Source organism: Lepidochelys kempii, chromosome 3 (assembly GCF_965140265.1).
Source record: "Lepidochelys kempii isolate rLepKem1 chromosome 3, rLepKem1.hap2, whole genome shotgun sequence".
Taxonomy (NCBI): domain Eukaryota; kingdom Metazoa; phylum Chordata; order Testudines; family Cheloniidae; genus Lepidochelys; species Lepidochelys kempii.
The window spans coordinates 85071027-85095066 of record NC_133258.1 but is presented as its reverse complement, the minus strand read 5'-3'; the positions used below and the strand labels follow the sequence as shown (position 1 = coordinate 85095066).

At 43.2% G+C, this 24040-nt stretch overlaps 1 protein-coding gene and 1 long non-coding RNA gene across 2 annotated transcripts in view; both read right to left on the bottom strand.

Annotated features, from left to right (window-relative positions):
* AMD1 (adenosylmethionine decarboxylase 1) overlaps positions 1-24040 on the bottom strand; it is a 49771-nt gene that overhangs the window by 17793 nt on the left and 7938 nt on the right. The window lies entirely within an intron of this gene.
* Positions 8854-12460, bottom strand: LOC140908932 (uncharacterized). Its single transcript, XR_012158020.1, has 2 exons — positions 10216-12460; positions 8854-9937 (listed from the first exon to the last, which is right to left on the bottom strand). It is a non-coding gene; the product is annotated as an uncharacterized lncRNA (long non-coding RNA).

Sequence of the window (24040 nt, the reverse complement as noted above, 5' to 3'; positions counted from 1 at the left end):
CATTTGAGAGCTACATCAACTAATTAAAAAGCTACGCATCCATATATAAATCTCTTCTATAAGTGATCAGTGTTAACTTCAGCCACCACGAAACAACAACTAATTTCTTAATGAATGACAACATATAAAAATGTAACAGGCAAGCCACCACACACTAGTTACTTCACCCGTTAAACTAACATTTAAAACTTGCATTTAATGGGAATAAATTGAGTAATCAGAAGGTGGTGCACACTGAAATAAAGCGTTAAGTTTCACAATTATGAAATTAATGCTAATTCCAGTTTAGCAGTAAAAACCCATTTGTCTACATATAATGCCAGTACAAAGTTGAACTCAAATGAAAAAGATAAGCAGCAGAAAGCGTGCCACTGAAGAAAAATTCATTTGAGAATTAAACCTAAGAAGATTAAAGCTGTAACTTTCAGTTGAACTCTGAACTCACGCTAAACACTTCCAGTAACCCATTTTATAGTCTACCATCTATATTACTTCTCAGTCTTCTATAATCAGTGATCTGAAATGAAGGAATCTAAAATGCATAGCAGGTTTTTTTTTTTTTTTAAGTCTAAGGTGATGAAGTCTCTATTAAAAAACTAGAAGACAGACTTAATTTAGTTCCTCAACTGAATATATTAATCCGCATCTCCTGTCTCAGTTACTGATCTAGCTGCCGCTGTTCCCTTTCCGGTCTAAGTGCCCCTTATTACCACTCAGGTGGTTAGGCCTTGTACCTTTACCGCTCCTGGGGTGGATTTCTGCCATTCTCTCACTTTTAGATCTGGTTGCAGTACCTTGTGTAAAAGTGCTTACCCAGGTTCTGGCACCTGTAGTCCTTCCCTTAAGGAGTATCACTAGTTGTGTATAGTTACAAAACAGCCTTCTCAAAGAGAAAGTTATTCTACAATAAGACTAAAAGCATGAGGAAAAAAGGGTTTTAAAACAGATGTTCTTCCTGCATGTCCATTTTACACTAAAGGCTAACCATCACCTGATGGTACCCTCACTTCTTCCGACATCAATAGGTGCTTCCCTCTTAGGCTATATACACACTACAGCTTATGTCAGTATAAGTTATGTCACTTAGCCCTGGTCTACACTAGAACTTTAGGTCAAATTTAGCAACGTTAAATCGATGTAAACCTGCACCCGTCCACACAATGAAGCCCTTTATTTCGACTTAAAGGGCTCTTAAAATCGATTTCCTTATTCCACCCCTGACAAGTGGATTAGCGCTTAAATCGACGTTGCCGGCTCGAATTTGGGGTACTGTGGACACAATTCGATGGTATTGGCCTTTGGGAGCTATCCCAGAGTGCTCCATTATGACCGCTCTGGACAGCGCTCTCAACTCAGATGCACTGGCCAGGTAGACAGGAAAAGAACCGCGAACTTTTGAATCTCGTTTCCTGTTTGGCCAGCGTGGCAAGCTGCAGGTGACCATGCAGAGCTCATCAGCTCAGGTGACCATGATGTAGTCCCAGAATCGCCAAAGAGCTCCAGCATGGACCGAACGGGAGGTACGGGATCTGATCGCTGTTTGGGGAGAGGAATCCGTGCTATCAGAACTCCGTTCCAGTTTTCGAAATGCCAAAACCTTTGTGAAAATCTCCCAGGGCATGAAGGACAGAGGCCATAACAGGGACCCGAAGCAGTGCCGTGTGAAACTGAAGGAGCTGAGGCAAGCCTACCAGAAAACCAGAGAGGCGAACAGCCGCTCTGGGTCAGAGCCCCAAACATGCCGCTTCTATGATGAGCTGCATGCCATTTTAGGGGGTTCAGCCACCACTACCCCAGCCGTGTTGTTTGACTCCTTCAATGGAGATGGAGGCAATACGGAAGCAGGTTTTGGGGACGAAGAAGATGATGAGGAGGTTGTAGATAGCTCACAGCAAGCAAGCGGAGAAACCGGTTTTCCCGACAGCCAGGAACTGTTTCTCACCCTAGACCTGGAGCCAGTACCCCCCGAACCCACCCAAGGCTGCCTCCTGGACCCAGCAGGTGGAGAAGGGACCTCTGGTGAGTGTACCTTTTAAAATACTATACATGGTTTAAAAGCATGCATGTGAAAGGATTACTTTGCCCTGGCATTTGTGGTTCTCCTAGATGTACTCCTAAAGCCTTTGCAAAAGGTTTCTGGGAAGGGCAGCCTTATTGCGTCCTTCATGGTAGGACACTTTACCACTCCAGGCCAGTAACACGTACTCGGGAAACATTGTAGAACAAAGCATTGCAGTGTATGTTTGCTGGCATTCAAACAAAATCCGTTCTTTCTCTCTCTGTGTTATCCTGAGGAGAGTGAGATATAATTCATGGTCACCTGGTTGAAATAGAGTGCTTTTCTTCAGGGGACACTCAGAGGAGCCCATTCCTGCTGGGCTGTTTGCCTGTGGCTAAACAGAAATGTTCCCCGCTGTTAGCCACAGGGAGGGGGGAAGGTTGAGGGGGTAGTCACGCGGTGGGAGGAGGCAAAATGCGACCTTGTAAGGAAAGCACATGTGCTATGTATGTAATGTTAACAGCAAGGTTTACCCTGAAAGACTGTAGCCACTGTTTTATAAAATGTGTCTTTTTAAATACCGCTGTCCCTTTTATTTTCTCCACCAGCTGCATGTGTTTCAATGATCACAGGATCTTCTCCTTCACAGAGGCTAGTGAAGCTTAGAAAGAAAAAAAAATGCACTCGCGATGAAATGTTCTCCGAGCTCATGCTGTCCTCCCACACTGACAGAGCACAGACGAATGCGTGGAGGCAAATAATGTCAGAGTGCAGGAAAGCACAAAATGACCGGGAGGAGAGGTGGCGGGCTGAAGACAGGGCTGAAGCTCAAATGTGGCGGCAGCGTGATGAGAAGAGGCAGGATTCAATGCTGAGGCTGCTGCAGGACCAAACCAGTATGCTCCAGTGTATGGTTGAGCTGCAGCAAAGGCAGCTGGAGCACAGACTGCCACTGCTGCCCCTCTGTAACCAACCGCCCTCCTCCCCAAGTTCCATAGCCTCCAAACCCAGACGCCCAAGAACGCGGTGGGGGGGCCTCCAGCCAACCAGCCATTCCACCACAGAGGATTGCCCAAAAAAAAGAAGGCTGTCATTCAATAAATTTTAAAGTTGTGAACTTTTAAAGTGCTGTGCTTAAAGTGCTGTGTGGCATTTTCCTTCCCTCCTCCACCACCCCTCCTGGGCTACCTTGGTAGTCATCCCCCTATTTGTATGATGAATGAATAAAGAATGCATGAATGTGAAGCAACAATGACTTTATTGCCTCTGCAAGCGGTGATTGAAGTGAGGAGGGGCGGGTGGTTAGCTTACAGGGAAGTAGAGTGAACCAAGGGGCGGGGGGTTTCATCAAGGAGAAACAAACAGAACTTTCACACCGTAGCCTGGCCAGTCATGAAACTGGTTTTCAAAGCTTCTCTGATGCGTACCGCGCCCTCCTGTGCTTTTCTAACCGCCCTGGTGTCTGGCTGCGCGTAACCAGCAGCCAGGCGATTTGCCTCAACCTCCCACCCCGCCATAAACGTCTTCCCCTTACTCTCACAGATATTGTGGAGCACACAGCAAGCAGTAATAACAGTGGGAATATTGGTTTTGCTGAGGTCTAAGCGAGTCAGTAAATTGCGCCAGCGTGCCTTTAAACGTCCAAATGCACATTCTACCACCATTCTGCACTTGCTCAGCCTGTAGTTGAACAGCTCCTGACTACTGTCCAGGCTGCCTGTGTACGGCTTCATGAGCCATGGCATTAAGGGGTAGGCTGGGTCCCCAAGGATACATATAGGCATTTCAACATCCCCAACAGTTATTTTCTGGTCTGGGAATAAAGTCCCTTCCTGCAGCTTTTGAAACAGACCAGAGTTCCTGAAGATGCGAGCATCATGCACCTTTCCCGGCCATCCCACGTTGATGTTGGTGAAACGTCCCTTGTGATCCACCAGAGCTTGCAGCACTATCGAAAAGTACCCCTTGCGGTTTATGTACTCGGCGGCTTGGTGCTCCGGTGCCAAGATAGGGATATGGGTTCCGTCTATAGCCCCACCACAGTTAGGGAATCCCATTGCAGCAAAGCCATCCACTATGACCTGCACATTTCCCAGGGTCACTACCCTTGATATCAGCAGATCTTTGATTGCGTGGGCTACTTGCATCACAGCAGCCCCCACAGTAGATTTGCCCACTCCAAATTGATTCCCAACTGACCGGTAGCTGTCTGGCGTTGCAAGCTTCCACAGGGCTATCGCCACTCGCTTCTCAACTGTGAGGGCTGCTCTCATCTTGGTATTCATGCGCCTCAGGGCAGGGGAAAGCAGGTCACAAAGTTCCATGAAAGTGCCCTTACGCATGCGAAAGTTTCGCAGCCACTGGGAATCGTCCCAGACCTGCAACACTATGCGGTCCCACCAGTCTGTGCTTGTTTCCCGAGCCCAGAATCGGTGTTCCACAGTATGAACCTGCCCCATTAGCACCATGATGCATGCATTGGCAGGGCCCATGCTTTCAGAGAAATCTGTGTCCATGTCCTGATCACTCACGTGACCGCGCTGACGTCGCCTCCTCGCCCGGTATCGCTTTGCCGGGTTCTGGTGCTGCATATACTGCTGGATAATGCGTGTGGTGTTTAATGTGCTCCTAATTGCCAAAGTGAGCTGAGCGGCCTCCATGCTTGCCTTGGTATGGCGTCCGCACAGAAAAAAGGCGTGGAACGATTGTCTGCCGTTGCTCTGACGGAGGGAGGGGCGACTGACGACACGGCTTACAGGGTTGGCTTCAGGGAGCTAAAATCAACAAAGGGGGTGCCTGTACATCAAGGAGTATTTCAGGCAGGACTTCACGGAGGGTTCCACTAAGAAATGGTGCACCTAAGTTATCGTTCTTATTGGAACAAGGAGGTTAGTCTGGCCTCTGATTGATACATGGCTAGATTTACCTCGCTGCACCTTCTCTGAGTGACTGCAGTGTGACCTAGAAGAATGAGTCCCCTAGATAGGGGAGGGGGGGAAGCAAATGAGTACAAAACAAATCTGGTCTATTTCTTGTTTTGACCCACTCCATCTATCTTTTACATCTTTGGCTGGCAGCAGACAGTGCAGAAGGACTGCATGCCATCCACATCTCATGGCTGCTCGGCAGAAGATGGTACAGTACGACTGCTAGCCATCCTCATCTCTTGCCTGCCTGGTAGAAGATGGTACAATACGACTACTAGCAATCTCATCTCTTGCCTGCCTGGCAGAAGATGGTACAGTACGACTACTAGCAGTCCGTATCGCCTGCCCGCTCACCATAAGACGGTTCAATAGGACTGACTGCAGGACTAAAGAGAATGACCTGGTCAAGTCACTCCAAATTTAGTCCCTGCGCCCACGTCTGCCCAGGCGCTCCCAGCCGACGTGGCCAGGAGCACGTCGGACACGACGAGGATGACTACCAGTCGTACTGTACCGTCTGCTGCCAGAAGGCAATGGGTTGCTGCTACTGTGCAGCAAAGCCGTACCGCGTCTGCCAGCACCCAGGAGACATAGGGTGACTGTTACCTGAGCGGGCTCCCTGCTTGCAGTGGTATGGCGTCTGCACAGGTAACTCAGGAAAAAAGGCGAGAAATGATTGTCTGCCCTTGCTTTCACGGAGGGAGGGAGGGAACGGGGGCCTGACGATACGTACCCAGAACCACCCGCGACAATGTTTTAGCCCCATCAGAGTGCTCCATTGTGACTGCTCTGGACAGCACTCTCAGATGCCCGATTGTTTGCCGTTGCTCTGACGCTGGGAGGGGCGACTGAGGACACGACTTACAGGGTTGGCTTCAGGGGAGCTAAAATCAACAAAGGGGGTGGCTTTACATCAAGGAGTATTTCAGGCAGGACTTCACGGAGGGTTCCAATAAGAAATGGTGCACCTAAGTTATTGTCCTTATTGGAACAAGAAGGTTAGCCTGGCCTCTGATTGATACATGGCTAGATTTACCTCGCTGCACCTTCTCTGTGAGTGACTGCAATGTGACCTAAAAGAATGAGTCCCCTAGACGGGGGGTTTGCAAATGAGTACAAAACAAATCTGGTCTATTTCTTGTTTTGATCCACTCCATTTATCTTTTACATCTTTGGCTGGCAGCAGACGGTGCAGAAGGACTGCATGCCATCCACATCTCATGGCTGCTCGGCAGAAGATGGTACAGTACGACTGCTAGCAGTCCGTATCGCTTGTTCGCTCACCATAAGACGGTTCAATAGGACTGACTGCAGGACTAAAGAGAATGACCTGGTCAAGTCACTCCAAATTTAGTCCCTGCGCCCATGTCTGCCCAGGCGCTCCCAGCGGACGTGGCCAGGAGCACCTCGGACATGACGATGACGGCTACCAGTCGTACTGTACCGTCTGCTGCCACAAGGCAAGGGGTTGCTGCTACTGTGTAGCAATGCCGTACCGTGTCTGCCAGCACCCAGGAGACATAGGGTGACGGTTACCTGAGCGGGCTCCATGCTTGCCGTGGTATGGCGTCTGCACAGGTAACTCAGGAAAAAAGGCGCAAAATGATTGTCTGCCCTTGCTTTCACGGAGGAAGGGAGGGAGGGAACGGGGGCCTGACGATATGTACACAGAACCACCCGCCACAATGTTTTAGCCCCATCAGGCATTGGGATCTCAACCCAGAATTCCAATGGGCAGCGGAGACTGTGGGAACTGTGGGATAGCTACCCACAGTGCAACGCTCCGGAAGTCTACTCTAGCCTCGGTACTGTGGAAGCGCTCCGCCGAGTTAATGCACTTAGAGCATTTTCTGTGGGGACACACACACTCGAATATATAAAACCAATTTCTAAAAAAACGACTTCTATAAATTCGACCTTATTGCGTAGTGTAGACATACCCTTAGAGATGTGAATAAACCACCCTCTTGGGCAATGTAAGTTACAGTGACCTCAGTGCCACTGTGGACATCGCTATGTGGTGGAGAGGTTCTCCCGCCAACATAACTTCCGCCGCTCGTGGGGGCTGGAGTAATTAAGTCGACAGGAGAGCTCTCTCCCATCGGTTTAGAACATTTGCACTAGCAGCACCACTGTAAGCTCTGTCATGTAACCATAGCCTAAGTCTGTTTTTTCCATACTCTCCCCACTAGCCAACACCAATAATCTTACTTTTTAAATCTGCTTGAGTTCTTTCAAATTCCTATGTGCAGAGGACGTTAGAGAAGTGGATTATCTAGAGTAATTTTTCTCTTCCTGCTTATTTTTCCTTACAGACTTCCTATTACACTTAACCAATATATGTATGCAGTAAACATCCCAATCACCAGGTCACCATTCAGTATTTGTAAGTTTACAAAGCAGCTTCAATTCCATCAGTCCTGCTTTAGAGAACTTTTAAATTAGAAAATCTATTAAGAAAATGCTACCGAATCTATAAAATTATGCTGGGCTTCTTGGTTAAATGATATCAAATTAAAATACACATCTCTGAATATCCTTGTCGTTGTCAAGCACAAATTCTAGGACGTCCATTACTGTCCAACAGTTAGTTTAGTAGACCCTGGCTTCGCTCCCACCTTCCACTTTGCTCTAGACTGCTAAAGCTTCAAAATTTAAGTTAACAAGCTTTCACAGAATCCATAAAATTAATTAAAACAATTATTTCTTGGTTAACCAATCTGAAGATACTCCTAATTCTCAGTGCATCTCATAGCAAGTTTTGAGTAGTGTACGCAGGGTGGATTTGATTTAAACCAAATTGATTAAAATCATGATTTAAAGTCAGTAAGATTATTTAATCATGGATTTCTACATAAAAGTGCATTCTTGTTGGTTTTTAGAACCTTCATACATATTTTTCACAACTCAGAGATAGATGTAGGTTTCATTTTTAGAAGGTAAACACCAGACATTTTTAAGTGATTTATTTTGAAAACTTTTCAGATTAGTTTTATAGCTATATCAGAAAATGAATGATTGTTTGGTTATTTCATTTACCAAAGGTAATTGAAGCAGATATTTATGAAGTCATTGGGAGGTGAACTATCTCCAGTTCAACAGGTTAATCATTAACATTTGGAGGATTTTCTTGCCACACTGTATTAGGAGGAGAACATCACCAGACAGACATTTACATTGTTTTATTTAACTAAAACATTATATATTTTAGACTTTTTTCTTCAACAGCAAACATTTTAACAAAACAAGTGTATGAATTTTTGAATTTAAACAGTCAAGTTTTTTAAAATCAGGTTTTTTTTTGTTAAAATTGTTAACTAAAATAGTTACATGAAATTTAAAAAAAAAAACATTAAATCGACTATGTCAGCCAGATCAACATGAGAAACTTAAAATATTGGCTTCTGCAGCTAACTCCATCTTTACCTTCATTTTCCAGATTATGAACAAACTAGAATAGAAAAACAAGCTTTCCTGCTTTTTCAGGTCCCAAACAGTTTCTCAATTTGGAATGAATTAGTTCAAAGAAAAATATTCTCTCCCCACCAGCAGAAGAAGCTACTTCTGTTAAAAGCGAGATCATCACTTCAACAGTCTCTGAATCCAAGTGGTTAAGTGACTTCCACCAGTTCACTGGTGTGACTTTCTTTAAATCAGCAGCAAACATTTTTTGAATGGTTCACCCTTAGCTCTGAAGTTTATTATAGTAGACACTATGGAGGGATGACTGTTGGATGTCCATGTCATAGCCAACTCCTCTTCTTCAGCAGTTATGGTTTGATCCTGATACCGAGTCTTGAGAATCTTTGCAAGAAAATGAGCTGGTGATAGTGCTTGTCCCATTTGTTTTTTTAATGCTTGTAATTTAACTCTGCCATTGCATATTTCTCTTTTTAAGATCTCACTCAGTTCCATCCAAATTTCAACAGCATCAGCAATAAAACTGCATTTTGTTCAAGGCTACAGAAATAGGCTTCAGGGTACTCTGCATGTGTTCAACATTTCTCAAGCTCAATGTTGAGAACTTTGGCTGTGAGAATGCCATCTATTTTTTCACGATTTTGTTCACAAACTCATCAGATTAGGCCAGTTCTTGATATAGTGCTCAAAACAGTCCACTTCTGAGTTCCATCCCATGTCTTGTGGAAGAGTTAGCTTGGTTTCTCCCACTTTTTTCAGAGCAGCTGCTACAAAATGGTTGTTATGGAAGTATTTTGCAATTTCAACATTAGCCTTTATTTCTGGAACACAGAAGTCTTTGACTAGGAGGTGTATCAAATGAGCACTGCAACTGTATGTTATTAGCTTGGGACTCTCTTTACTCTGTTCTAAGTTGCTTCTCATCTTGGATATATTTGCAGCATTGTCTGTGACCAAGTGGCGTACTACACATTTGAATTTTTTTTTCTTCCCACAGTTTGTTATAGCTTTTACTGCTACTTCTTGTAAATATTCTGCTGTGTGTGCATTTCCTGATGTAGCAATTGTTTCTGTAAGGAAGACATTCCCTTCTTCTGTTGTCACACAAGCACATACAACAGGATCACTGGTGACATTGCTCCACTCATCAAGACTCAGGTTAACAATTGCACCCTCTAGACCTTTTGCACACTGCTCAATTTCTCTTTCATACACTTTACTTTATCCAGCAATTTGCCTGCGACATCTGTTCTGTTGGGTGGACTGTATCCTGGTCTTAATGACTGAACCATGTTAATGAAGTGTGGGTTCTCAATCATATGGAAAGGAGGGTTTGTTGCATAAACAAACTGGGCAATTTTTTCATCAATTACCTCTTTTTGTAATCTGCAGGTTCTTATCACAAATTTATCTATGGTTGTTTCTGGAGGATGGAGATTTTTTTTTCTTTTTGCTACAGGTGATATATTGGCTATGTGACATACATGACGTGACTGAAACACTATCACTGGCAGATAACACTGAAACTGTAGAAAATAATGGTGATCTTGAAGGTGGATAGTCTTCAGAATCCTGTAGAGGATGGATTCTCCTAAACAAAACAAGTCAATGCAGTTATTTAATTATTACCATACTGCTCATTTAGTATTACTCATTGCATTCACTGATACTCGGTACTACTTTAAAGGTGAAACTGTAAAAGAAGATCTGCCTATTTCAGCTATTTATTTTTTTATCACAACTGTATCTTAAATGATAGTACCATAGAGTAACAACTATATTTGTTGCTCAAACATGAGAATTCAAGAATAGTCCAAAAGGAAGATAGGCAGTCCTTAAGAAAAGCATGAAATAGAGAAGTTTACCAACCTGAAGATCCTCCATGTTCAGACATGTTCCTTTCATCGTCTTCAATGCAGCCTCCTCCTGAGAATGAACACTTCTCATGATGACGTTTCATTTGGGCAACCAAGTCTTGAATTTCTTTGTTGCACTGTTTGCATTTTGCACACATGCCTGTCTTACCAACAAGTATAGGAACTTCATTAAAATATTCCCAAACTGTCTCTCTTATGGCCTGCTGCCACTGTAGGATTTCCCTTCTAGTGAGAGAATGGTATGGTAGATCTCAAAGGAATGAAGGCTACACTCGAAGACCTCAAGACTTCAGGAACATGCTGCTCAGTTTCACTTTTGTTTCTACTGCCTGTTCCCCCTCACATTTATCTCCAGACTTCTCCTTCTCCAGATCTATTTCACCCCCAACCATCTTCTATTCACTGAACTTTCTGAAACTTTGCACTTTTAGACAGAGGTAGGGGATTGCCTCTGTGTACACAAATTTGCAGAGGGACAAAAGGGTTGAGGTCTGTTATTTCTCACCTCTATTTTTTTTATTTTAAAACATTTTTGCTATTAACAAGCATGTTATCGCTGGAGACATAAATCACAGTTTGAGAACTGCAAAACTAAGCATTTCTGATGATATCTTCTAGACTGAGCCCCGGTTGGGTAGATAGAAAGAATAACCTAAATAATCTATACAGAAGCCCCTGGAACCCCATAAGATTGGGTCTCTAATCCATGAACTATTGGAACTCATTTGCAAAACTTCTTAAACATTACATTAATATATTGTCTAATACTACAAATTAGAATTTATAATCTGTATTCCATAATGAGATATCTTTGAGCTATAACGTATCTTAATTAAAACGACCTTTAGATGGATTTTTTCCTCAAAAAGCATTTTATCAAAAAAATCCAATTTAAATAAAAAATTGTTTTTGTTTTTTTTAAAAAATCATTGGTTTTTATCCACCCTGTATAGTAGGTGCTTGAATAAGACAGCCCGTACTATTAAGTTAGCTGTATGTCTACAGTATTGGCTGTGCTTACCTTTTTTGCTCTGCTCTTATACACTCAAAAGACAGCACAATCTCCTTCCACCCCTTATGTTTACCAGGTTTTTCAAAAGTGCATCATGGGCTTGATTTTAGTAGCTCCCAGGCTGCTTGAAACTTGTGGCCAGCCCTTCCTCTAGCCAGCCCTCCTTGCCCTGCCCCTCCCTAAAGTCCAAACCCTGTAATACTGTCCAAAATCAGAAAAGCCTGATTTTAGTGAAGTCAGACTTTTCTGGATTCCCATTTTTTGACAAAATCAATAGGGTTTTGATCAGAGGGGGTGACGAGTGGCCTGCCTGGGTGTACAGCTCAGCTAAGCATAAAACCCTCTAGTAATTTAATACTTAAATGACTACTGCTCCAAGAAAAGTTTCTGAATGTGTGTATACAAGAAAGAAAACCAGGAAGTACTGGATCAAACTTCTAGTTCTCATTTATTTAAAGTTTTGGAAAACAGAAGAACAAATGACTAGTAAGTGAGCTGAGAGTCAACACCTACTTACTTAAAATTGATTTTTAAGGCCATGTCTACACTACCACTTATGCCATCAACAGGGATGTGAAAAAACCTGGGTGACAAGTTTCACCAGCCTAAGCACTCATGTGCACACTTATGTTGGTGGCAGAAGCAGATGTAACTACTGCTGCTTGTTGAGATGGTTTATTATGTCAAGAGGAGCACTCTCTCCTGTCGTCACAGAGCGGCTACATGATCCATCGTACAGCAGGACAGCTGCAAAGGTACAGCAGTGCCTCTATAAGTTTGCTAGTGTAGACATGACCTAAGTGTTGCTGAATACCATGCCTGGGGACTGATGTAGGTACAGTTGAAGGTACACTAAGTAGAGTTCTTCAGCCTGTGGCAGCCTGAAAAACAGTTTATGGGGAGCGGTGACCTTTTCATTTAGAGAAGGGAGTTTCTAGCCCTTATGGTTGTAGAGATGCTTCACATTTTTGAGGTTAAATCAATGCAGTGCTGCCTGTGTGAATCTGCAGACATGCCACTCTTCCAAGGAAATGCATGCTATTCTCTGCAATGACCCCACCACAACCCCCAAGAGCAGCATGGATACCTCTGAGGAGTCAGAGTTCCAGGCCACCGCAGGCAACACTGAGGAGGATGACAATTGGAGACAGACGAGCAGGGGATCCATTGTATAACAATGGCCATACCGGGTCTGACTAAAGGTCCATCTAGCCCAGTATCCTGTCTTCTGACAGTGGCCAGTGCCAGGTGCCCCAGAGGAAATGAACAGAACAGGTAATCAAGTGATCCATCCCTGGTTGCCCATTCCCAGCTTCTGGCAAAAAGAGGCTAGGGCCACCATCCCTGCCCATCCTGCCTAATAGCCATGGATGGACCTATCCTCCAGGAACTTATCTAGCTCTTTTTTGAACCCTGTTATAGTCTTCACTTTTCAAAACATCCTCTGGCAAGGAGTTCCACCAGGTTGACCGTGTGTTGTGTGAAAAAATACTTCCTTTTGTTTGTTTTAAACCTGCTCCCTATTAATTTCATCTGGTGACCCCTAGTTCTTGTGTTATGAGAAGGTGTAAATAACACTTCCTTATTTACTTTCTCCACACCACTCATGATTTTATAGACCTCTGTCTTATCCCTCCCCCACTCCCCAGTAGTCTTTTCCACACTGAGAAGTCCCAGTCTTATTAATCTCTCCTCATACAGAAGTCGTTCCATATGCCAGTCATTCTTATTGCCCTTTTCCAATTCCAATTATCTTTTTTGAGATGGGGTGACCACATCTGCAAAACAGCAGCATGGCTGAGCGTGATTACAGGGAGGGAACTTCAGGTGAGTAAGTTAAATATTGTGTGTGGGGGGGTGGTGTCTTCATGTTTTTTTTTTTTAAATTTAAAAAACCAGTTGCAGTACAGTGGCTATCTGCTTCCCAGTGCCTGGACCAGCTAGGCAGAGGGTGCTCTGCAAAACACTGTTTATGTTCAGAGGGATGTCCTGTGAATCCTCCACAGAGATCTTCAGGAAACTATCATTGAGGTACTTTAATCCATTGTAGAAGGTTTCTGGGGAAGGCTGCCTTATTTCTTCCACCATGGTAAGACACTTTCACACGCTACTCCAGTATTAATTTGGCAGGCATCATTGCAGTAGACAGCATAAGGACCCGGTCTGTACCTGGACACTTGCAGCAGCTGTTCCCTTGCCGCCTTTGTTACTTTCAGGAACATATCAGCAAGGGTTATCTACAGATGTTGGTAATATTCACTTCAATTGCTTGACCCACAAACACTAGTGCCTGTGGGCCCCTCTTGTGTTTTTCCACCCCTTCCCCGATGCTTTACACTACATGGCTGTAGCCTGGGTGGCAGGGGTTGGCATTGCCCATGCAAACTGCAAGCCTAGGGCAGACTGTGAAGAGGCAGGCCAAGGACTGCTCTTGGGCACCCTGTTCCCCTGTGTGGGGCAGGTGGATGGTCCAAGCCTCCCACTGTGTCCCAGGCTGCCTGGGAAGCTAACAGTGCCCAGGTCCAGCTTCAGGACTGGAGAGGGGGTGGTGCCTCAGGTCCTGGAGAGCAACAGTGGCAGGGGAAGAAAGGGAAAAGGTTTCAGTGGCCATAGGCTATCACATGCACAGACACATGCCCCTCATCACCTCAGCTTGCAGTTTGGGAAGGGGAATGCCAGACCCTGACCTCCAGACAATGTTCAGGTTAGAAAGGGAAGGTGGCATGGCCCCCTGAGCACCTATGGTTTTGCTGCGGGTCATTCCCCCCACTGCCAGTACTGCTGCAGATGGTCCAGCACCCTTGCCCTACTTACCATAGCTAGGACAGCAAACAAGTTCTATGAATACCTTGTAGAAATGAAAATGTTCTGCTTTACACTTGCATGGATTCAGGGGAAGGATTTTTATATGGCAAGTTTGCACTGACAATGGTCCCTTTGTGCTGTGCCTGTTTTACAGCTGAAAGTGTAGCCTTCATATCCTCCACACCAGAGGAGAGGGTGTCCCAGATAATACGAAGGCGAAAGAGAATGCATGACTACATTTCATGAAATAATGAATACCTCTCGGACAGTGGAAACTGAGCAGAGGGCATGGAGGATTACGCTCACAGAAAAAATGGACATTATGAGCAGGAGAAAAGCCCATAAGAATGAGCATGGCACAGAGAAGGTGATGATGGGGATTCAGAAGGAACAAAGACATGTTGAGGCATCTGGTTGACCTACAGGAGAAAGCTAGAGGCTTGACTCCCTCTGCAGAACTGCATTCCAACATTGCTGTACTACCCCTCCCCACACACATTCCATTAGGTGTGCGGGGCAAACGCCATATCCCTTCCACTCAGCCTCAGGCAAGGGTGCACAGAATCACAGCCATACATACTGATTTTTAAAGAGATGAATGTGTTATCCCCCTCCCCACTGTATTCCCATCTTTCCAAGGTTTAAGTCTTGGTCAATTTTTTTTTTTTTGCACACACAGAAATGAAAAGTCCAGGTCTTGAAAACGAAATCTTTATTAATTCAAAGTGTGGGGAGGGAGGAATAGGGAAATTGAGGCACTGGGGTGAGCACAACCTCACAAAGACCTGGAGTGGTGGATGGAAGTCAGGAGTCCTGGCTCCCATCCCTTCCACGCTCTAAGCAGTAGCCCACACTCCCCTCACTCATGGCAGCCATTGTTCTAGCCCCCCACCACAGATGAGTTGCTGGGTCAATGCTCATTCCGCAGACATCAAGTACACTCCCCATTCACCAGCAGTACCTTTGGAAGGCCAACGCTGAATGGAATGTCTCCCCAGCAGCAGGCTGGGAGGCAGCTCTAGTGTTGCTAGTGGGTGGGGGCTGGGAGTTTTCAGAGCAAAGCAGCAGGTATTTTTTCCAAGGTAATATCACTACATACACAGCAAGGTTCAGACTATTGGTAGGCACAACACAAAAGCACCACACATTACTGAGATTCATTGTAACAGGCTGTGCTCGCCACCGTGGCGACTCCTGCCGGTTGCTCCGGGAACTAGCTCTGTCCACCAGCAGGGCATCCTCCTCTTGTGTCTCACTCTCCCTCACTGCTTCTCCATTGTCTCTGCTGTCTGTGGGGATCTGCGTTGCCCCGGACCACGGCAGCCTCTTCAGGGCACGGCCCTCTGGCTGTGCTCCAACTCAGGTATCTCCCCCCTTCCGGGTGAGCCAACAGTCCTTCGCCTGCCCTCTCACTGCAGTGGTGAACTACAGCCCCTACTCCAGCCCTTTGCTTAGGGGCAAACTGCAATCCTTTGGCTGGCCACTTCCCTTGGCAAGGGGGGTGGGGGGGACAGGCCCACCAGCTACTCTGTGCCCCAACCCAGGGACCCTATAGCAGGCAACTGCTCACTGCCTCGTCTTCCCCTCTGCCACTATCTGCTTTCCCTGGGCCACTTTCCCATAGCCCCAGCACCTACTTGGCCCCTGTATCAAGACCACACTCTGGGAGCCGGCCAGGCTGGAGCTCCGCTTGCTCCCCCAACCCAGCCCAGCATTGCTCTGTATCAGATACTTCCCTCTACAGGCAACCAGTCCTTCTCCCTCAAGCTCCAGGAGACTCAGCTCCTCTCTCCCCTGCAGCCCTTCTTATAGGACCCAGCCTGGCCCAGATTGGCTGCACCGTCACAGTCATTAATAAAATGGGTTTTCAAAGTCTCCCCGAGATATACTGCTCCAGGTCAGCAACTCTTCAAACGGCCAAAGGCACATTCAACCATTCTGCACTTACTGAGCCTATTGTTTAATCGCTCATTGCTGCAGTCCAGGTGTCTGATGTATGGTTTTATGAGCGATAGGAGTAAGGGGCAGGCTGGGTCTCCCAGGATCACTATTGGCATTTCAACATCAATGGTGATTTTGCAATCTGGAAAACAAATCCTTGCTTACAGCTTTCTGAAAAGACCTGTCTTCTTAAAGATGCATGCGTCAGACACTTTCCCAGACCATCCCACATTGTCAATAAAACATCCCCAGTGATACACCAGCACTTGCACCACCATAGAAAAGTATCCCTTGCTGTTTATGTACTCTGTGGCAATGGTGGTCTGGTGCCAATAAGGATATGCATGCTATTGCTCCATTGCAGTTGGATAACCCCACTGCGGCAAAACCACCCAGTATCTCCTGCATATTGCCCAGAGTGACAACCCTTCTTAGGAGAAGGCGATTAATGTCCCTGCATACTTGGATTACAGCAACCCCCATGGTGGATTTCCCAAATACAAATTGATTCCCCACTGACCAGTAGCAATCTGGCATTGCAAGCTTTCACACAGCAATCGCCACTCGCTTTTCCCACTGTCAGAGCATGTCTCATTTTAGTGTTGCTGCACTGCAGGGCTGGGGAGGGCTCAGCGCACAGTTCCTGGAAAGTGGCCTTATGTGTACAGAAGTTCTGCAGCTACTGCTCATCATCCTATACTTGCATAATGATTCAATCTCACCAATCAGAGCTTGTTTCTTGGGACCAGAATTGGCATACCATTGTGTTCAGCTGCTGCGCGATTGACAACGATCAGGAATTGTTTTGTTCCATGGCTTCCAGCAAGGCTACTTGAAGGACACTGCAATGTTCCGTGCAGCAGCTCCTCTCATGGTTCTGGAAATACCACTGGATAAGGTGCGTGGTTTTTGTAACGCTCACAATAATAGTGCACAGCTGTGTAAAGTCCATATTTTTCTAGAGATGGCATACATGTAGTTATGCCAGCCTTTTGGAAAAAAGGCGAAAAATATTACGGGTTGCAGATGAACTCAGGGGAGGGAGAAAAGCATATCATGGGAAGTTGAAGCCATGTGCCCAATCACTCCTGTTTGCAAGCCCCTCGCAAAACTCCCTGCGGCTATGCATCCAAATACTGCTAGTGAGGATGCACTCCACTGACACAATGACTGTGGCATGGACATGCACAAACAACATTATTACTCTGGTGCCTGTATGTCGACTTAAGTTTGTAGACATGCCAAGACTGAAATGTGGAGCATTGATCAATCCCACTTTCTGAATTCTGAATTGTTAATTGATGCCTGGTGGTGAGGGGCAGAGCTGAAATGAGCTAAGCAGGGTGACTTGGTATAAAAAATCAGTTCCCAGGCAAATTCCAGAGCCATGAATAGAGGCAGAACACAGTTATGGCAGGAGCTTAGAGAAAGTGAGATTTTTTCCTTCCAGGTCCCACTCAGATTTCAAGATGACCAGCAACAGAACAGCTGTGGTGACTTGCCACAGATGTGCCATGTTTTCTTTCCTGTCTGAAGTCAGAAGTGACTTCCTGTGCATGAAATGCAAGCTGGTGGCTGTGTTGGAAAAAGATTCTTAGATTAAGGGGCAAATAGAGACACTGAGGAGTTCCTAGATGCAAGAACCATCAGTACACCAGGTTCAAGAAAAAAAGGAGCTGGCCACCAAAGAATGAGAGAGAGGAAGTCAGGGGAGACCTAGAAGTGTGAAAGCATGAGAAGAGGTCGCAGTGGTGTTCTACACAGCTGGGGACAGCTTAAGATGGGCAGGCTGTGGCTACCAGAGAAAAGAGGACCAGGAGGAATTCCACACAGCTAGCAGTTTCTAATCGATACCAGGTGCTCAACATGAAAACTGTGGAAGATACCTCAAGATCCAGCTGGTCCAAGGGAACATACGGGACACCATCTAACCCTGTAGATGATAGCTCAACTCAACCTGTAAGAAAAAAAATATATCAAGTTTGCCTAAGAAGAGTTCTCCAACTGTCTAAAGAAGACAGACTATTCTTGTTGGGGATTCAATGTTTGGAAGAACTGAGAAAAACATTCTGCAAGGCACAGGAGGACAACAGGATGGTGTGCTGCCTTTCCAGAGCCAAAACATGAGACATCACTAACAATAAATAGGATTCTCAAGTTAATGGGCAAGGATCCATTTGTGATGGTTCATATCACTAATGACACTGTATTGTGGGATATCACAGATCACAAAAAGACTTCAGGGTACTTGGAAGGGTGCTGAAGGAGAAGAATTTCCAAGTGATCACAGTTTCTTCCTGTCCTGCGAGCAAAGGAAGACAAGGCAGAAGACTTTGGAAGTGAAGTACTAGCTAGGTAAGCGGTGTAGACGTTTGATATTGTGGAACACTGACCACCTTCTATGGTAAAAGGAGACTGCATAGTTTAGATGACCTCCATCTCAGTAGAAAGCGAACCAATCTCCTAAGAGACAAGCTGGCTAGAAGGAAGATATAAGCACTCATTTACCACAAAATCAAGATGCTGCAACAAAATTAATCAAGGAACCAAAGGACATGAAGAAATTCTTCATTTGCCTATATACCAATGCCAAGAGCATGGGTAACCAGAGGAATTGGAACTGGAATTGGAACATTTCGGAACATAAATTCAACCTAATTGGTATTACTAAAACCTGATGGGGAATTATCTCCATGACAGGATTATTTAAATCAATGGTTGTAACCTATTTAGAAAGGATCAAGTGGGCAAAAACAGGAATGGGAGTGGCACTCTGTCAAAAAATGTTTTGGGAGTCACTGAACTTAGAAAATGATTTTGAAAGCTTGTGGATCAACATCCTAACAGATAAAGTATAAGGTGTGTACTGGTTGGCATCTGCTACAGACCACCAAATCACACCAGGGAATAGGATGACTGGCTCCTTACACAACTACCTATCATGTGTAAGAAAAAAAGCTGTGTGATCACAGAGGACTTCAAAACATATGCTGGACATATGATGCACCAGTACTAAATCACCCACAGAATATCTAATTATTAGAGATGACAATTTCCTAACTCAAAAATGTTGCCTCGAACAGAGGGGAATTCTACACTAGACCTCATCTTGAGGGATAAAGAGGAACTAATCACACAACTAAGAGCTAACTGTAGTTTAGGTACAAGTGATAACTTAATCACATTTATAAAGTCCAAACAGAATGAAGTCCAAACCAGTAATATATATGGTTCTTGAAAATGTCAGTTTCACAAAGCTGAAAACTACTGAGCCTAATTAGTTGGAACAAATTAATAGGAAAAAATGTGAATGATAATTGCAAACCGTTTAAGGACTTTACTAGAGGTCTGAAAAGCCACACACAAGGAAGAAGACTATTGGTTAAAAACAACCTAGTTTAGAAGGGAAGCGAAGTGAGCTATAAAAAATATAAAACAAATGGAAGAAAGGGGAAGATGACAGCATAAATATAAATCAGAAAATAGGAATTGTTAGCAAATTGATAAGATAATCAAAGGAACAAGGAAAAATCTTTGGCCACCAGAGTTAAGGGTAATAAGGAGCTTAAAATTAAAACAAAGAATGCTAACAGCATTGGTCCATTACTAGATGGAAATGGCAAAATTATCAAAACAGAAAAGTCAGAAGTGTTCAATAAATATTTGTTTTGTATTTGGGAAAAACAGATGAAATAGTCATATGCTAACACTTTCATTCTACTGCATCTCTGGTGGATGTTAAACAGCAGCTACTAAAGTTAAAAATGTTTAAATCAGTAAGTCCAGATAACTTGAATCCAACAGTTTTAAAAGAGCTGGCTGAGGAACTTGCTGGACCATAATGTTTATTTTCAAGACGTCTTGGAACACTGGAGGAGTTCCAAAAGATTACAAAAAAGGTAAATAATGGCACAACATTAAGAAGGGTAAAGGAAATGACTCAGGTAATTATAGGCCTGTCAGTTTGACACTGATCCAGGGTAAGATAACAGAATGGCAGATACAAGACTTGATTAATAATCAATTAAAGGAGGGTAATATAAGTAATGCTAATCAACTTGAGTTTATGAAGATGGATTCTTTCTAACTTGACATTTTTTATATGATACTACAAGTTTGGTTAATAAAGGTAATAGTGTTGATGTAATAAACTTTTGTAAGGCATTTGACTTGGTACTGCATGACATTTTAATTAAAAACTAGAATGATAAAATTAACAGGGCACACATTAAAAGCTGGCAAATAGCTCTCAAAATGTAGTTGTAAATGGGGAATCAGCATTTAGAGGGTGTTTCTAGAGGGGTCCCACTGGGATGAGTACTTGGTCCTATGCTATTTAACATTTTTAGAAGTGACCTGGAAGAAAACCAAAATCCTTGAAAGTTTGCAGATGACAAATATTAGGGGAGTGGTAAAATAAGGAAAGAAGACAGGTCACTGATACAGAGCAAGCCAGATTGCTTGGCCTCAAGCAAACTATGTTTTAATATAGCTAAATATATACACATCTAGGAACAAAGAATGTAGTCCATATTTAAACGATGGGGGACTGTATCCTGGGAAGCAGTGACTCAGAAAAACATTTAGGGGTCATGGAGAAGGATGAGCCGAACATGAGTTCCCAATGAGAGACTGTTGCCAAAAGGGCTAATGTAATCCTTGAATCCATGAGCAGAGGAATCTCAAAGAGCAGAGAGATTATTTTACCTCTATATTTGGTACTGGTGCGACCACTGCTGAACACTGTATCCAGTTCTGGTGTCCATAATTCAGGGAGGATGTTGATAATTTGGAGACAGTTCAGAGAAGAGGCATGAGGATGATTAAAGGATCAGAAAACATGCCACAGATTGAGCTCCTTGCATCTATCACTATATCTTAAAGAGAAGATTAAGGGGTAACTTGGTTACAGTCTAAAAGTACCTACATGGAGAACAAATATTTGATAATGGGCTCTTCCACCTAGCAAAGATAACACAATTCAATGACTGGAAGTTGAAGCTAGACAAATTCAGACTGGAAATAAAGCACTGATTTTAACAGTGAGAATAATTAACCATTGGAACAATTTACCAAGGGTCATGGTAGATTCTCCATCTCCAGATGTTTTTCTAAGATATGCTCTAGAAATTATTTTGGGAACGGTTCTATGGCCTGGATCGTACAGGAGATCAGACTATATGATCACAATGGTCCATTCTAGCCTTGGTATCTATGAAACAGTCTTGTATTTGGGCACGATTGGTATTTTCACTGATTGTGCCTAAGCAACACAGCAGCCTTGTGACTAGGGTCAAGTCTATTATACCACAAACTTGTCACTCAATTCACCAGAAAGCTTTGGCAGCAAAGCAATGCCAGCAGAACGGACAACGGTACTTGATAAGGCTTTGAAGTTTACAACTTTCACCAGGTAAATGCATGCCTCTACTTTAAGAAAGGAAATAGGCACTCAGCAGCAGCTCGTCTTCCACACTGGTATTTTCTGACTTTCACAAGGCAAAGTTCTGAATGGTGCGTTTAAGCTCAAAGAACCAAGGATTTTTCCTTGCTGAATGTAGATCAGCCCTTGCAGAACACTTATCAGTGAAGTGCTACTTTATTCTGAAAGTTTATCTGCAGAGGCAGAATATGGCATGGGTTCTTAACCTATGATTACAAACAGGTGTTTGAGTTGTAACCACCAAGCCATTTTTGTATTGCTAATTGGAAAGGAGGGGGAGTCCCAGTATGGCAAAGGTTCAGAATGACTGCTCTAAGGGCTTGCATATGCCAGAGACTTTTGCACAAATGAAACTATAGCTACACCAATATAACCCCCCCCCCCACTACTATACTGAATCAGCATAAAAGTGATTTGCACCAATACAGATCAATTTGGAGGTAAGAGACTGCTGTAGGTTGCTTTTTATTTACATTATTGTAACATTTATAGTAGGAGACTACAATGTGCAGAAGTCTCTGGTGTAGACAAACCCTATGATGAATCATCTTCAGAAGACAAGTTTAAGACAAGGTTTCGCATACAGCTTCATTCAACTTCAAGTTAATCAAACAACTAGGCAACTGATTTTTGCTGACCCTAAGGTAGCAACTTAAAATGGATTTCACTCTATGTCACACTCTGCCACAAGACTGTTTATTACAGGACACTCAATTACCAGATCACTTATATAAAGATGTCCCTGACCATCCAGAACTATGTTTTAACTAGTTCACTAGCAGATTAAGCATGGTTCACTGGGAGAATTCATACAGCAATGACCAGGGCAGTCAGGCTGTACTGCTTTGCATTATTGCCTGTCAGATGATTATGCTCAGCAATCGGAAAGCAGGAACATGGAGGCTGGCTAAATGAACAGGGTCAGCAGTCTGATAATAGGGACATTCCTATCCAGACATTTAAAATCCAAGGTGAAATCCTGTAATGCAGATCAGATATCTACTGAATAGGTAGTTATGAAACTATTTTCTAGAATAATGCACCATTTACAATTGTATTTTTCAATGTGTAAAAGCTAAAGGGACATCAACTTAGAAATATCTGTCAGATGTTTTCCTACTTGATTAAGAGTAATGCATAGAGTTTTTTTAATGCAGCAACAGGCAAGATATTTTTAATTTGAAAAAAGGGAAACTCAAAAATTGTCAGGAGGTTTAAGAAGCCCAGAACACAAAGCTACTTTTAACTTAATTTTAAGCTGACTAGATTTCAAATTGCATGTCCCTTTGGATTGTTTGTTCTATATTTTAACCAATGTTTAAAAGTCAGCTTAATCTTTTAAATACCTTTTAGTTTTTTCCTGAACATGAAGTCTTCTTAGTTGATGCACCAACTCGGCTGTGTGAAAAAGTGACTGTTATTTTTCTTTGAGTCAAACAAATGTCTGAGTAACATCTGAATGATGGATTTAAAAATAGTAAGAATCCAGATTTTCTTCAGACTTTTGAAAGAAAAGTTTGCATGGAAGCAACATTTTCATCCTAAGTTGCTAAACAATTTGAATAAATGCTATTTTAAGAATGCTCTGTTGTAGCCTGTAAATGCATATTGCTACTATAAAAGCTAGTTGAATAGGAACAATATTACAAACAGACCAATCATAGTTAAATACAAACAGTACTTAAGATTCTACCTGTACTAGGTAGTATGAACCTGTGCATAATGTACTTAGTGTCTTATTGCTTCCACTATGGGTTACTAATAACCTTAAAATATACCAGTGGTGTCGGATTTTTATTTTAAACCCGCAAATATTAACTGTTAGGGCCCATTCTGGAATTCCCATTCATGTGAGTGGTCTATTTATGCACAGGTAGTTCAACTGAAGTCAAAGGGACAACTTTCATGAGTGTTATCACATTCAGACCTTAATTGCCCAGAACAAACAACATACCTACAACAAAACAGGATCCGTGTAGTTGTTCCCCTATTTCATACACAATTTGATGACAGGGTGGACTGATTTAAAAATCAAAATTATTTAAATTACCAATTTTAATCATGATTTCAAACAGCAAGCAAGAAACCTTGATTTAAATAAATTTTAGTTATTTTACACATTTTATTCAGTTATTTTTCTAAAGAAAGGTTGATTCTCCCTGGTTGGTAACCTTTAAAACGGGTTTATCTACAACTAAATACATCCTTTACACTAAACTTGACATCTTGCTAACCAGGAGGATGCACTATATCTACACATGTATTAGACAACTATATAGCTTAATTTACATTTATTCAGATTCTTAATTTTTACCTTTTTATTCAATGAGAAAATGGTGAATGACTTATTAGATACTTTATTTGTGATTTGTAAAAAAATTTGGATGAAAATTCAAATGAGATTAAAAATGCACAAAAACAGCATTTGCTTTAAAGAAAACTACCTTAAATGTGGTGGATACATTTAAAAGTTTATCAAAACATGTTTTGCCTTTAAAACTGAAGTATTATTGAACTTATTGCTTCTGGTCACCATGTTCTCCAAGATTTTACAACTAGCACATATCATCCCCTCAAACCCTGTTTTTATTCCTAGATTGGAAAATAAAAACAAAC